Consider the following 14,397-nt stretch of genomic DNA (forward strand, 5'->3'; position numbering starts at 1 on the left):
GTAAGATGCTGGCTAGATCCTTACAAGCTCAACGAGCGACCACTTTTAGACATTCTATTATGGACGAGAACGATAAAGGGCCACTTTGAGACCAAGGCGATTGCCTCTATTTTTCAACTCCAACTACTTTAAATGATATAATATGGAAGGCTCAGTTCATCAGGTTGTGGATCCCAATAGACATTTGGCTATAGACAAAATATATCTCTCTCTCCCATGTAAGACGATAAATGCTTTTTAGAACAATCATTTTCACTCCAAGAATTAAAAAGTGTCATATCAAGCTCTCCTACCGGGTAAAATGGCTTTTCTGTTTTATATTACAAAACCTTTCAGGATGAATTGGCCCCTTTATTGCTGCGTGCATCCAATGCTATCTCAGTCCCAAAGAACAATCTCTCGAGGCTCAGATTAACTGTTCTCCCCAAAGGAAAGGTCCCTCTTTATGATCTAACTATAGGCCAATTTCACTCCTCCACATTGATGTTTAATTACATAGCAAACTAACAGCTAATCACCTAAAGACTATCTTGCCAAAGATCATCCATGACGACCAAGTGTGGTTTGTCTTAGGTCGCGAAGCCAGAGATAACACTAAAGCTGTGCATTTGATCTACCATGCCTCTAACTTCACAGTCCACTTGATTATCCTGTCCACTGATGCTGAAAAAGCATTTGACAGGGTGAATTGGTCTTTTGAGGCACATAGGTCTAAGCCTGACATGTTTACATATGATCCTTGCTTTCTATGATGTGCCAGCTTCCAAAATTAAACAGCTCTCTGGATATTTTACTATTAGAAATAGCACTAGACAGGGTTGTCCCCTCTCACCCCTGATCTTAGTCTTCTGTATGGAATTACTAGCCAAAGCTATTAGAGCTAACCCAAAAATCTCTGGGTTCAAGATAAAAGATAGTGAACACAAGTTGGCCATGTTCACTGATTACATTCTGGTGTCCATCACCAACCCAGTTGTATCACTCCCCAACCTGATGGATCAGTTTGACAAAACCGGGAGGTTCAAGATTATTCAAAATCAGTTGCACTAAACATATCATCCTCTCATCAAGTAGCAGATGGGTTTAAGCAGGTTTTCCCCCTTTATATGGCACCCTACTACACTCAAATTAAGAAGAACTCCCGGGATATAACATCTAAAGCCTACACATTTATGTAAGTGCATTTGCATTTGTGCGTCTGACATAACAGGAACGTACTTTACTTTATCTTTTTGTCATTGCTCTATTTCATGGGACTGTGGAATTTGGACTAGCAAATCATAATAGACAAGAGGAAGATAAAGCCACAGTAAAAAAGAACCACCTGAGAACACAGAAAGCTGCAGAACTGTAAGACTCAATTCATGCTACCTACTGCTACTCGCATACTGTTACATCACTCAAATATACACCTGTGTATCGGTAGAGTCATAATATACTGTTGAGTTATTTCAAGCAGCACCAAAACCCCTTTTTGCATATTCCATATAAACAGGGAGGGCAACCCTCCATATGTGGATTTTAGGCAGCAGCTCTAACAGTATTGCCAACTCCAGAGCACCATTCCTTTCAATCTATCCCCAAATGCAGAAAAACAAAAAAGCTGCTCAGATCTTAGTCACACACCTTAAAAACAATGTTAAACACAGATTTCAATGTTGGCTCTGTATATGACCTAAATAGGTGGCCAAACACAGTGATCTTGTTGCTTGACACCTTGACAGGCCCACATGTGGCCACCATTAATTTGGATCCCCTTAATTCCTCCTACACGCTGAGGTAGATTTAGAAGCTTTTTTCATGAACTGATATATTTAGTTTTTCCCATTTTCCTACCCACAACAAAAATCTAAGACAGAACATATTTACTATATTCACTATTTTTTTGAGCTACAAAGCTTGAAAAATAGACAAAAAATCCTAATTCGTTGTCCAACCACTGTAGGTTCTTTATTGCAGTTGTGTGCAATGTTTATGGTTTGCATGTTAATTTTAGTTATATAAAATACTTTAGTTATTTTTGGTTTGATGCCGTGGCTTACATATAGTATTATTATGATTTAATAAATTACTATGGCCAATACGTCTCAAAAAATAAATTTGGTTCAGGAGAAGTAGCATGTCCACATTATACATGTAATTTAACTATATATAATTTTTTTTTTCCCTTATACATTATGGTTTTATGCATTTTCCTGGTGCTCCAAGTGCTTTGCACAAGGGAAATGATCAGAGTGGGCAGAAGACCAAGCTTGATACATAAGTTTGTGCAGATGTTCATGTTTCACTGCAGCAGCAATGCCACATCAGCGTGCAACAATACCGTGCATGGAGCCCACAGCAGGTGGGCCTCTGTGCTTTAAATGCCAGGGCTGAATTTTAGTCCAAGTCCAGCCCTGGTTAGAAGTTTAGTGGAGTTTACTGGTGTGGATTTTGTATAGTGGACATTTATTTGTAGTGAGATATATGTTTTCTCTGTCGTTCAGACACTGCAAAGGTTTATATTTCTAAGACATTTTATGTGCCACAATAACAGTGTATCTCTATTTTCATATAATGTGCATTTAAACATGTGTTGTCTGTATTTTTTTTAAAAAATTTTTTAAGGGGGGGGGTTGAAGTTTTTCAATATATCTGTTAAAATGCTTCTTATTAAAAATTAGGCCTTAAGCTGAATGCAGATAAACGCATCTGTTTGTCACGAAGCAGGCACTTACCTTACAGTGTTAAGTCTGGTGACATGCTGCTGCCTATGGATGCAGGGGGGCGGCGTTAGGCTGTGTTTATATATGCTAGTGGTTCAATAGGCATTCTTCCCCTAGTCTTCAGGAATTCCTGGTGTCCGGGAGTCTCTGTCAGGCTGAGTGCATAGAGTTTAAATAGGATTAATTGATTGTTTTTTCTGTAAATTTTTCTCATTTGCTACTTTCTGGTGTTCTATTCTTTTATTCTCCCGTCATTGTTGTTCTTTTTTTACTTTCTTGCTACTTCATAATCTACTTTTCTCTCTTTATTCCCTCCCTCTTCCCCTTTTTCCCCTATTTTTACATACCTTCATTGCATTTTTAATTTTCTTAATTCTATATATATTTTTCTTGTCCTGCATTATCATGTCTCGCCCCAGGTGCTCAGTTAATCCCCCCCTGCTCGCTTTGCTGACCCCATCTATGCCCCCGCTGGGAGGGACCTCCTGGCCCTGCCGGCTCCGGTAATGGTGGCCCCTGCTGCCCCCAGTTGTCAAATACCTGCTGTCATTGCGCCGGCTGGCCAAGAGGGCAGTCAGGCGGCAGAGGCTGGTGTGGGTTGGCGGGGCCGCTTGCCGAGAGTGGTGGCGGCTTTGCGGGCTGGGCGCATGCGCAGAGTAAGTAGGTAGGAATATGGTAGGCAGACCTCAGCGGCGGGCGGCTAGGAGAATCTCCTTCCCCCGTCCGCTCTCATACCCCCCCAAACCAGAATTCTGAGACTAGGTCTCTTTCTCGATCCCCTAGGGCAGCAGGTCAGGCATGGGTATAGGAGTTTGGGGTCTCAGTCAGTAGAGCACAAGAGGTTGCTAGGCGCTTACCATTGTCTCAAGCCCCTGCTAGGAACATCAGGCATCATTCAGGTGTTTTTATGCCTCATACACCTCCCAGTCCCCGGGGTTAGTAGTAGGAACTTCCCCCAGTCTGATCATCAGATACAGTATCATAGGGATACAGTTCATTACACAGGGAGACAGCATATGGATGATGGCCTGGAGCGCCACCTAGTGGATGACAGCCAACAATTTTGTGATTATTTAAACTCTCATTCACTGTATTCTCAAAGGGGTAATAGGTTTGACGAATATGTTGCTCCACATGTAAATGCACCAAGCACATCAGTCGATTATCACCAGCGTTGTCCTCCCCCTCCAGTTGGTTATGGAAATAGGAGGGGAGTGCCCGTGTCACATCCTCCTTCAGGACATACGTTGTCTTTAAATTCTTCACTCCCATTCCCACCTGAGATTTTCAGGGAACAGCACCATAGTAATTCCAGCGCTGTAAATAGAAATTATCCTCAGAAAAGGGCTTGTAGTCACGGCTGAGCAGCTGCAGGTTACCCTCATGATGGTTCATGTTGTTCCCCGCACGCTTCCAGAGAAGTTTATCATCAACACAGGCCCCTGATTCAGACAGATTCACATTATATACCGCCTCATGTCCTCAGCCACGACTAAGCACACATAGCGAAACGCGCATCGGCGTCCTGCTGATTGAGTGCTTTACCTCTTGTTATTATAGGGATCCTTTATATTGCTCCAACAGATTCTAGTTAGAAGGAGCAAGAACTAGGTAGCCAGCCAAACTTGATAGGAATCTGCCTTATATCGCTCCATTAGATCCAAAGCCAGAGGGAGCAACAGCTAGGTAGTTAGCAAGACACTATATTCATCAAGTAGGCAGCCATTGCAGCCGAGCTTGCATATACAATCTACCTTCAGCTGTACATTACTGGATGGGAAGCGGTTATTATACCGATAATCTACTATTATAGTGTACAGACTTATTATTTTCCATGCAGTATGATGGCATCATAATAGTATAAGATCAGTAGACTACCTAGTATTAATCCCTTATATTTACCATTAGAGGTTTAACTACTCAATCGGTGGATTTTAATACACACACTTGTTTTTAAATTAGCATAGTCGGAATCATTTCGCTTTTTTGTTTGAATTAATAAAAGTTAAGTTTTATGTTTACCTCTCTCCATTCTCAATCAAATTGTAAAATTAGAGAGTAGTGTGCACCTGATCCATTTCTTTTTGTTTTTCGGTCTACATTATCCATTGATGGTTGGTGCACCCTCTTTACCAATATAAATAATATACTATTTTTTAAGGTAATAAATGAGGTATCACTCCCTTTCACTGGTGCGACAAAACTCCTTTCCCTCAGCTCAGGTTGTCAGCAGGGTTGTGCACATATCAGCCATTATGCTCATCCGGGGGATGAAGGGCGTGCACTTCTGTCATATGCATCAGATCAGGCGCGTGCTTTTAACAGGACTTGTGATACCCGCACTGATTTCTTTGGTCATCCATAAACACAGGTCAGCAATAGGTTGGAGGATGGAGGACAAGAGGACGGTTCGGTGTCAGCGAGAGGACAGTGTCTATCTCGCACTCAAAGGGCAACATCGGTGACAAGATCGTCCGGGTTTCAAGGAGCGGCCAGCCCAGGAATCGCATCTCGGAGTGAGTGTGAACAAGAATTGTTATCCACGCGGTCACATAGTCCTCTCTTATCCTCTACAAGTGATCGTGAGAGTGGTTTAAATTAATGAGGAGTTTGAGCGAACATTTTGGTGGTAGCAAGAGTCAGAGGAAAGTAGTGCATGCAGCTGAGAGCAGTAGTGCGGACAATGGCACAGTGGTTCATTGTTCCTATACAGTGCTGACAGCAGGGATTAGAAGCAGTTCGAGAGATAGAATTAAAAAGGTGTTTATGTGGATATGTTTATTATTACCAAGGCAGGGAAAAAAGGATTGATGAAGGCTAAGGAGAAAGGCGGGATAGGTGAGGATGTTTACAAGTCATTTGCTAATTGGGTTACAGCGTTTAGTGTTTTTGCAGCATTTTTACTTGAAAAACTAGGCCGGAGGCGCCTGTTGATGTCTGGCAGTACTTAGTTGATTTAGGGATTTAGAAAAAAGATGGGGGTACCATATAGTGTAAATATAATGAAAGCTTTCGCGAGAAGGTTACTGGGTGTCATCTCATTCCTTTCGACTATAAAGATGTGGAAAATTGGATGGAGATGGTGCGGCCCAAGGAGAGTGATATGCAGGATAATAGGGTACAGAGGTTTTGTATGCAGGGGAGGCGTAGCTCTCCCCCAGCACAAAATAGGAACCGGTGCTTTGCCTTCAACAACGACACGTGCACTCGAGGAAACATATGTAAGTACAGGCATGTCTGCGCACATTGCCGTGGACCTCATCCCGCCCGAGATTGCCCAAGAGCTATGTCAGGGGCAAGTAGAGGTAGGGGAGAAACAGGGCTTGCTCAATAAGGCAGCATCGCCAGTCCAGATACAGAATCTGGACAGATGGCTTCGCTGGTTTTTCGGATAGGAAGCAAGCAGAGTTTTTGAGTTTAGGTTTTCATGCTGGTTTTCTCCTCCCCATCATTGGCGTTGTTAAGGCTTGTGCAAAAAATAATTTGCGTTCAGCCTATGTTTTTCCAGAAGTGTTAGCGGAGAAGGTACAGAAAGAGGTGGATTTGGGTCGCATGACGGGCCTTTTTGCATTTTGCATATCCTCCAATACCAGGCTTGGTTATCTCCCCAGTAGGGGTAGTACCTAAGAAAGCAGTGGGGAAATTTAGGCTTATCCAGCATCTTTCACATCCCTCGGGGCAATTGGTTAACAATGCCATAGCCTTAGAAGACAGTTCCGTAAACTATCAGTCATTCGAGGAAGCCTTAGACCTGGTCAGATCATTTCAATCAGGGGCGTTGTTGGCAAAGCTAGATATTGAATCTGCTTTTCGCTTGCTTCCCCCCTACATCTGGGAGTCATTCAGGTTCATGGGTTTCCATCTGCCAGATGGTTATTATGTGGATAAGTGTTTACCTATGGGTTGTGCGGTGTCCTGTACATATTTTGAGGCGTTCAGTTCCTTTCTGCACTGGTGTATATAGGCAGGAACGGGTCATGTGGTTATTGCCCACTATTTGGACGAATTCTTGATCATAGGACCGGCAGATTCTTAGGTGTGAGCGGATATATTGTTTTCTGCTAAGGTGTTATTTTCTGTTTTGGGAGTGCCAGTCGCGCATGACAAAACAGAGGGTCCCTTACCTTGTTTGTCATTTCTAGGAATAGGGATTGGCCATTGGAAGGGTGTTGTAGGTTACCCCAGGAGAAAGTGAGGAAGCGGGTGAGGTTAATTGAACTTACCTTGTCGGCACGTTATATTACACTGCAGCAGGCTCAATCACTGTTAGGCTCCTTTAACTTTGCTTGCAGGAAGATGCAGCTCGTTACAGTGGGGATGTCATGCCCCCATGCACGGGTCAAGCTGTCTAACGAAGATATAGGTGATTTGCGAATCTGGCTGAGATTCTTGGAGAACTTTAATGGCATTCGTATTTGGCCGTCTCCACAGGTGTCTAGTCGTCACCTTGACCTATTATCGGAAGCTTCTGGGTCTGTTGGCTTTGGAGCTTATTTTAGTGGCAGGTGGTGCGCTGAGCGATGGCCAGAATCATGGTGTTCCAGTGGGCTAGTAGGTAATCTGCTGGTACTGGAATTGTTCCCCATTGTCGTGGCGGTGGGTGTCGCTTTTACAAGGGCAGCAGGTGACTTTCTGGTGCGTCAACCTGGGTGTAGTACAGTGCATTAACAAGCAGAGTGCATCTTCCATTCCAGCTATTGAATTGTTGATGCATCTAGTATTGCGCTGTTTGGAGCATGACATTACACATTCAGGGCTAAGCATGTCCATGGTGTAGAAAACGAAGTGGCTGATGCTTTATAACGAGGGCAGTGGGGATGTTTTAGGGAGTTGGCTCCACAGGCTGATTTTATGGGTACGCCATGTCCCCTTTTTGTTTGGCAGGTAGTCGAGCAGGCATTGTAGACCTCACTGAAACATCGCTAGCTCCTTCCACCAGAGGATCGTATCGGGCTGCCTGGCTACAATGACGACAGTATATATAGTCGCGTGGTCGGTGCGACTCAGATCTGAGCGCTGACATGTTAGATTTTATTTGGTCCAAATACAAAGAGGAAGTCTCTAAGACTTCCATGGCTGCCATGCTTGCTGGCATTTCCTTTATGGCCAGACTGCACGGGAGTGTGGATTTTACGAAGGGTTTTTTAATATCTAAAGCTCTAAAAGGTTGGTCAACCAGGAAGGGAGAATTTGAGAAGGCCAGTTGATAAAAAAAACATACTGAGTAAACTTATGGCTGCGCTTGCGCATCTCACTGATAATGCTTATGAGGCCTTGCTTTTTCGCTAGCTTTCTTTGGCGCATTTAGGGTGAGTGAGTTGGTGGCTCAGTCTAGGCATGATCTTGGGAACGCTTTGTCGGCTAGGCATACATTTTTGGATGGTAACCAATTGTCTTGTCAAATCCTTAGATCCAAAACAGATCAGTCGGCTCGTGGTCATTGGATTTCTATCTCGGCACAAGAGGATTGTGATATTTGTCCTGTAGCATTGTGTAATAAATTTCAAGGGGTTAGACCCCGAGAGGCTGAACCCTGGTTAATTCATGCTGACAAGACTCCTCTTTCAAGATTTAAGTTTACAGCTATATTCAAGCGTGCGCTAGTGCACGTGGGTTTAGACCCGTCACTTTTTGGCAATCACTCCTTTAGGATTGGGGCGGCTGCAGCCGCTGCCGAGGATGGCTCTTCCATCAGCGCCATTAAAGCTTTATGCAGATGGAAATCGGATGCTTACAAAATGTATATAAGACCAAACAGGTAATTTCTGTACGCAGTATGTCACTCCCCCTCCCTTGTTAACCCAGGGCTTCTCCGCTCGTCGTTTTTCTTAGGGGAGCATGAAGGGATTTTCTTCCATTTTCTCCTCAGATAAAGGCCTGATTAGTTGTGTGCCTCCGGGGTTTTACTGGTTTTCACCTTCATTTGGGTTAACATCCCCTACCCTTCCCACATTGCTTTAGTTCTTGTGCTACGTGCATCATCCAATGTACTATGGATGATCTGTTATATTGGAAGCTTCCAGCCTGGCAGTGATGGATCCTTATTATGTTTGTTACATGTTGCTCAACTTAGAAGATTTCTATATGGATTGTAGGACATTCCTTTGTGTTCTGGGCGTCCAGATACAATTTTGCCAATAATAGAGAAGCCTTTGCAAGGCCAATGTCGGTTCGTTGGATTGGTAAAAGAGGTTTAAAATGGGAGTTCTTGATGCCGCTCTTGTCTAAGGAAATTGGTAAATCCGGCAAACCAGATGTGTTTGTTATACACTTGGGGGGTAATGATGTAGGCAAGGGTAAGTCATTGGACTTGATTATTGCCATTAGAGAAGACCTAAGGAGCATTAAGGCGCAAGGGCCGTCAGTTAATATTTGTTGGTCTAATGTAATTCCCCGGATTAAATGGCGTACGGATATACAATTTCGTATAATGAAGACTCTGGTATCTGAATTAAATCAGGTTACAAGGAGAACAATTTCTGAGCTTGGGGGGATAGTGACAGATCATCCCCTGATTAGATCTGAGTTGGTGTATCTGTATCGAAGTGATGGGGTTCACCTATCGGAGAAAGGTAACTGGATTTTTGTGGAGCAGCTTTTTTGGAGATTAGTTAGGTCAACAAGTGGCGGGCTGTGCATCCGTTAAAGGACTTCAGCGTGGCAGGAGAACTTTTGCAATCAGCTGCTAATTCACACAGTGCTACTGCTGATTGGCCGCACTTCACTACTCCTTCGAAGCACCCTGGCTCTTGGTACCTCTGTGCGAGGACCTCTCGACCTGCACTGTGCACGTATGTCTTTGTGAGCCCAGAGGGGAGTAGTCACAATGACGCCAGATTTAGCACCGGCCGATCGTAAAGGACTAGGTCCTGGGACCAGTGGTTAGTGCCTGTGGGCCATACACTGTTCGCTTTTGCTATTAGTCCTTGGCTGAATGGATCGCTCTCGCCGCCACCCTTTATAATGGGTAATCAATAAAATCGTAACCTTTTGTTTGCCAAAAATAAAGTTGTCAGTGTTTTTATTTGTAGATAAGAATTTAGAGTGTTAACAGTTATTAAGGTATGGTGCAATGAAGAGGGAATCAGCAGTATGCAGTTTATGTGTTTCGTCACCCATGTTACATGTTTGTTTATTTTGTTCTACCTTTTTTCTAATCCCCCCCCCCCCCCTAACATATCCCCCCAGCCCTCCTGAAACTGTGTAGGCAGACCACGTCAGGTTCCAAACCGATTTGGAAGGCAATTTATTTTCATATGGTTAAAATCACACCTTAGCAATCTGGAAATATTTTCCAATAACGCTGTAAAGGGCCACCTCAACCCCATGTTGAGATCAGATGTGAGTTTTCTAGCCATAGCACTTTTAAAAATAATGTTCAATCTTGCGCGCTCTAAGGCTTAAATTGACAAACTACCAGGCCTTAGCTGGAAGATGTCTGCCTCATCTGGAAATTAATCTGCAATCAACCATATTCTGCGTTAATAATATTTCTAAATCACTATGTGATTGTTATTTTCTGGCCAGGTCAAGTACATCAAGTGTTGTGTCTGAATTGTCAATGTGTTGTAATGGATATACCTTACATTATCTCACAATTTGGGTATATCTGAGAAACAGAAACAACATTTTAGTTACAAAGTAAATGTGTCTAATTTATTCCAACAGACCTGCCAGGGAGGAGGTCCAGGATCATGCCATGGAGGAGGAGGAGGATTTTGAAGTATATAAGCATCTCAAGTTAAGAATGTTCATTTTTTGGTTATTAGGGGACAAGCATTAATGTTTAGGCATCAGAAATTGTGAATTTGACACCTGGAAAGTTCAGGTGTGTAAAAAGTACACCCACTAAAGTCAATTTTTTTTCTAAATGTCCCTTTTTTTTACATATATATTTTAAACTGACAGCCATATGACCTGCATGTCAACACCTCTACCCATGCAAAGAAACCAACATTCGTGGATTTGTATTTTAATTTTATTTTTATTTTTTGGGGGGGGGGGGGCAGAGTAAAGAACATTTTTGTTAGTTTGTTTCGCTTTTTATTTGTGGAAATTTGTTAATTTATGAATAAATATTAATATTTAGATTTATCCATAATCATTCTCCTGTACTACTCTGGTGTTTTGGACACTGTTGAACACTCGCTTCTCCAAAACACCCTTCACTCCATTGTCCATCGTGACACAGTTCTTTCCTGGTTCACTTCCTACCTATGGAACTGCTCCTTTAGTGTATCCACCTCTGGCACATCCTCCCCTCCACTCACTATCTATTGGGGTCCCACAAGGATCCTTTTTTTTAATTAACTTTCATATTGAACACCTCTTCTCTTGGGGTACTAATTCGCTCATTTTGCCTCCAATACAACCTCCACGCTATGGACACCCAAATCTAAATAGCTTCCCCTATGTACTACCTGTTGTAAACAACTGTAATTCTGCTAGAGATGCTCTGGCTCAGTTTTCGGAAATCCGTGCCCACTCAAACATAGCCGATCCAAGTACCGTGGCAGCTTGTTTTTTCGCGCGACTCTGAACTGAAAACGAGGCAAACCGTCATTGTCGGATCTCACATGATTTGGATTCTATAAATACTGTGCTCCATGGAGATCCTGCGCCATCTCACAGAGAGACACAGAAGGGGTAGCAGGGTTGTTTGCAGTCTCCAGTGCAGTTAGACAGCATCATAGCTAGAACAGAAAGAGGAGGGGTGGCAGTGTTCTTCAAAGTCTCCAGTGACATTCTACAGAGTTATAGCTCACAGAAACAGGAGAGGTGGCAGGGTTTAGTGGTGAAACAGAAATTCCAATAAAAGGGCTTGCAGTTTTGTTAAAAATCTGCCGTGATATTCTACTGTGTCATCAAAATGAATTCACAGCAGTCCACAGAAGACCAGGAACACCAAGCAGCTGCTGGCACCAATCATGATGATAGTAAACCCTCTACGTCATCTGCTGAGGCCTATGTTAAAGTGCATAGCGTTTTTAAGTCAGGGAAACAAAAATGTAAACAAACACCTTTTACCTTGTTAAAGCAACAAAAAAAAAAAAAAAAAAGACCCGTAACCCAGGCCAAGTTAAAGCAAAAAAAATAAAAAATTGCTATATGCCATTCTACACTTGCAGTGGCAAGGAAAGAATGAGGCCTTCACCTCTCTGAGTGCTAGTTCTGCAACTGTCACTGAGGCATTTTCTTGTAAGGTCAGTCATGACCAAGCAAGACCTTGTCAATCTGACACAAAAACTGGCGCCCAAAATACTTTTACATGTAAAAGCCGAAGAAAACAGTAGGGCATAAGAAAAACTGGATGTTCAGCTTCAGAAATGACACAAATCCCTGAGGAGAGACTATCCACGAGTGCTATGTGTAAGCCTGATCTTTGATACTGTATCATAAAGAAGCCTCCTTTCAGCATTGCTGCAGATCTGTGGATGAGCAGCCCAAGTGTAGCCGGTGATACAAAAATTGAGGATGCCACTTTGGAATTGCAATGGGATGAGGGGGATGTTTGTGTAGCTGATGGCGCTAATGAGATGTCGATGACAATGATGTTGTTTGTGTAAATCCTGCACCAGTTCTTGCACGTGATAAGAAGCAGGCCATTGTCATGCCTGGGCATAAGACTAAAAAATCCACCACTCATGTGTGAAATTATTTTTACCCAAATCCTGCCAACAGTTGTCTAGGCATTTGTAAAGCCACAATCAGTAGAGGTAGGGACCTCATCCATGTTATGCCATTTTAAGTAAGTTCATGGCAAGCTTTTGGGAAATTCTGTAAATAACAAGCAGTGCACCATCAGCTAGGTCCCTTCTCTCAGCTAGATCCCCGCACCTGCAATCTACACCCACAACACCTTCCTCATCAATATCCTCAATAGCGATCAGTTAGTCCTGCATCCAAAGTTGCTAAGGCTAGATAATTCCTCCACTAGCCAGGATTCCTCAGAAGAATTCTAAATTGTTAGTCCCACTGCTGCTGGGAGTGGATCTTCATACCAGAAGTAGACCAAGAAGAAGACTATCATCATCACCATTTATTTATATAGCGCCACTAATTCTGCAGCGCTGTACTGAGAATTCATTCACATTAGTCCCTGCTCCATTGGAGCTTGAAGTCGAAATTCCCTAACATGCACACACACACAGACAGAGAGAGAGAGAGAGAGAGAGAGCGAGAAAGACTGACTAAGGTCAATTTGATAGCAGGCAATTAACTTACTAGTATGTTTTTGGAGTGTGGGAGGAAACCCACGCAAAACACAGGGAGAATATACAAACTCCACACAAATATGACTACTAGTAGTTTACAACAATTGACTGTTAAACAATCCTTTGCAAGAGGAAGCAAGTATGAAAGCTTGTCACCCACTCGCAAAGCGGATCACAGATGCCATGACGACTATGCTATAATTAGATCTGCGTCCAATATCCACGAATAATGCAGCTGGTTTTAGATAGTTACTTGAGGTCTTCTTGTCCCCGCTACCAAATTCCATCACGACACCATTTCACTAGAAAAGCTATTCCTCACTTGTACAAGAAGGTTCGTAAAAATGTAATTATTGGGCTACAAAATGCCATTCTACCCACTGGGTCTGTGATTCACCTTCAGCAGCGGGAACAGCAGGTGCTTGTACCCAACTAGGTCACGTTTTTGCGAGGCAGGCTACTCTGTGTATCACAGGTTTCACTAAGAGGCATAGAGCTGACAATCTGTTACAAAAACTAAGGGATGTCATTGCAACATGGCTTATCCCGCTTGGACTCTCCTCAGCATTACCATGGCCCCGTAATCTGGAATCGGCCTTTACATTCCCGGAAATATTGGACGAGAAAATAGTCAAAGAAGTCCGGGCTAGGGCGTATTTTGGTGCCTTTCGCTCACATATCTATCCCCAATTTAGTAGTGTCCCCGGTGGGTGTAGTTCCCAAAAAGGCAGAGGGCAAGTTTAGGCTTATTCAGCATCTGCTCTACCCATTAGGTGAATCGGTAAACGACGCTATAGATTCCGCAGTTAGCACCGTGCAATACCAGTCCTTTGAATACGCCATTTTCCTGGTGCAGGAGTGCGTGGAGGGGGCCCTAATGGCCAAAATCGAGTCATCCTGAATGGTTGCAGTTTATGGGTTTTAGGCACCACAACGGGTTCTACGTGGACCCCTGCCTACCCATGGGCTGCTCGATATAGTGTGCCTTGTTTGAAAAGTTTATCAGTTTCCTTCAATGGTGCATTCAGGCTGGAACCGGGCACACACGGGGATAGCTCACTATTTGGATGATTTTTTGATCATAGGTCCAAATAAGTCTCATGCATGCTTGGATGTGTTGCAAGCAGCACAGGCCCTGTTTACAGTCCTGGGGGTGCCCATTGCACACGAAAAAACCAAAAGGTCCCACTCAGCGCTTATCGTTGCTGGGTATTGAAATAGACTCGGAGGCAGGGTGTTGTAGGCTTCCGGAAGAGAAGTTAAAAAAGTTCAGATACAATTGCAGCCACGCTGGTTTCCCCATTTATTTCGCTGAAGAAAGTGCAGTCCCTTCTGGGCCCGTTTAACTTTGCATGTAGGGTGATTACCATGGGCAGGGTGTTATGTCGGGAGCTGCAAAGAGCCGTAGCGGGAAGAAATAGGCCCCATGCTGCGGTCCGCCTGTCACTAGAGATAAAAGATGATCTTCAAGTATGGCA

The sequence above is a fragment of the Mixophyes fleayi genome, chromosome 6 (genome assembly GCF_038048845.1).
Source record: "Mixophyes fleayi isolate aMixFle1 chromosome 6, aMixFle1.hap1, whole genome shotgun sequence".
NCBI lineage: Eukaryota > Metazoa > Chordata > Amphibia > Anura > Limnodynastidae > Mixophyes > Mixophyes fleayi.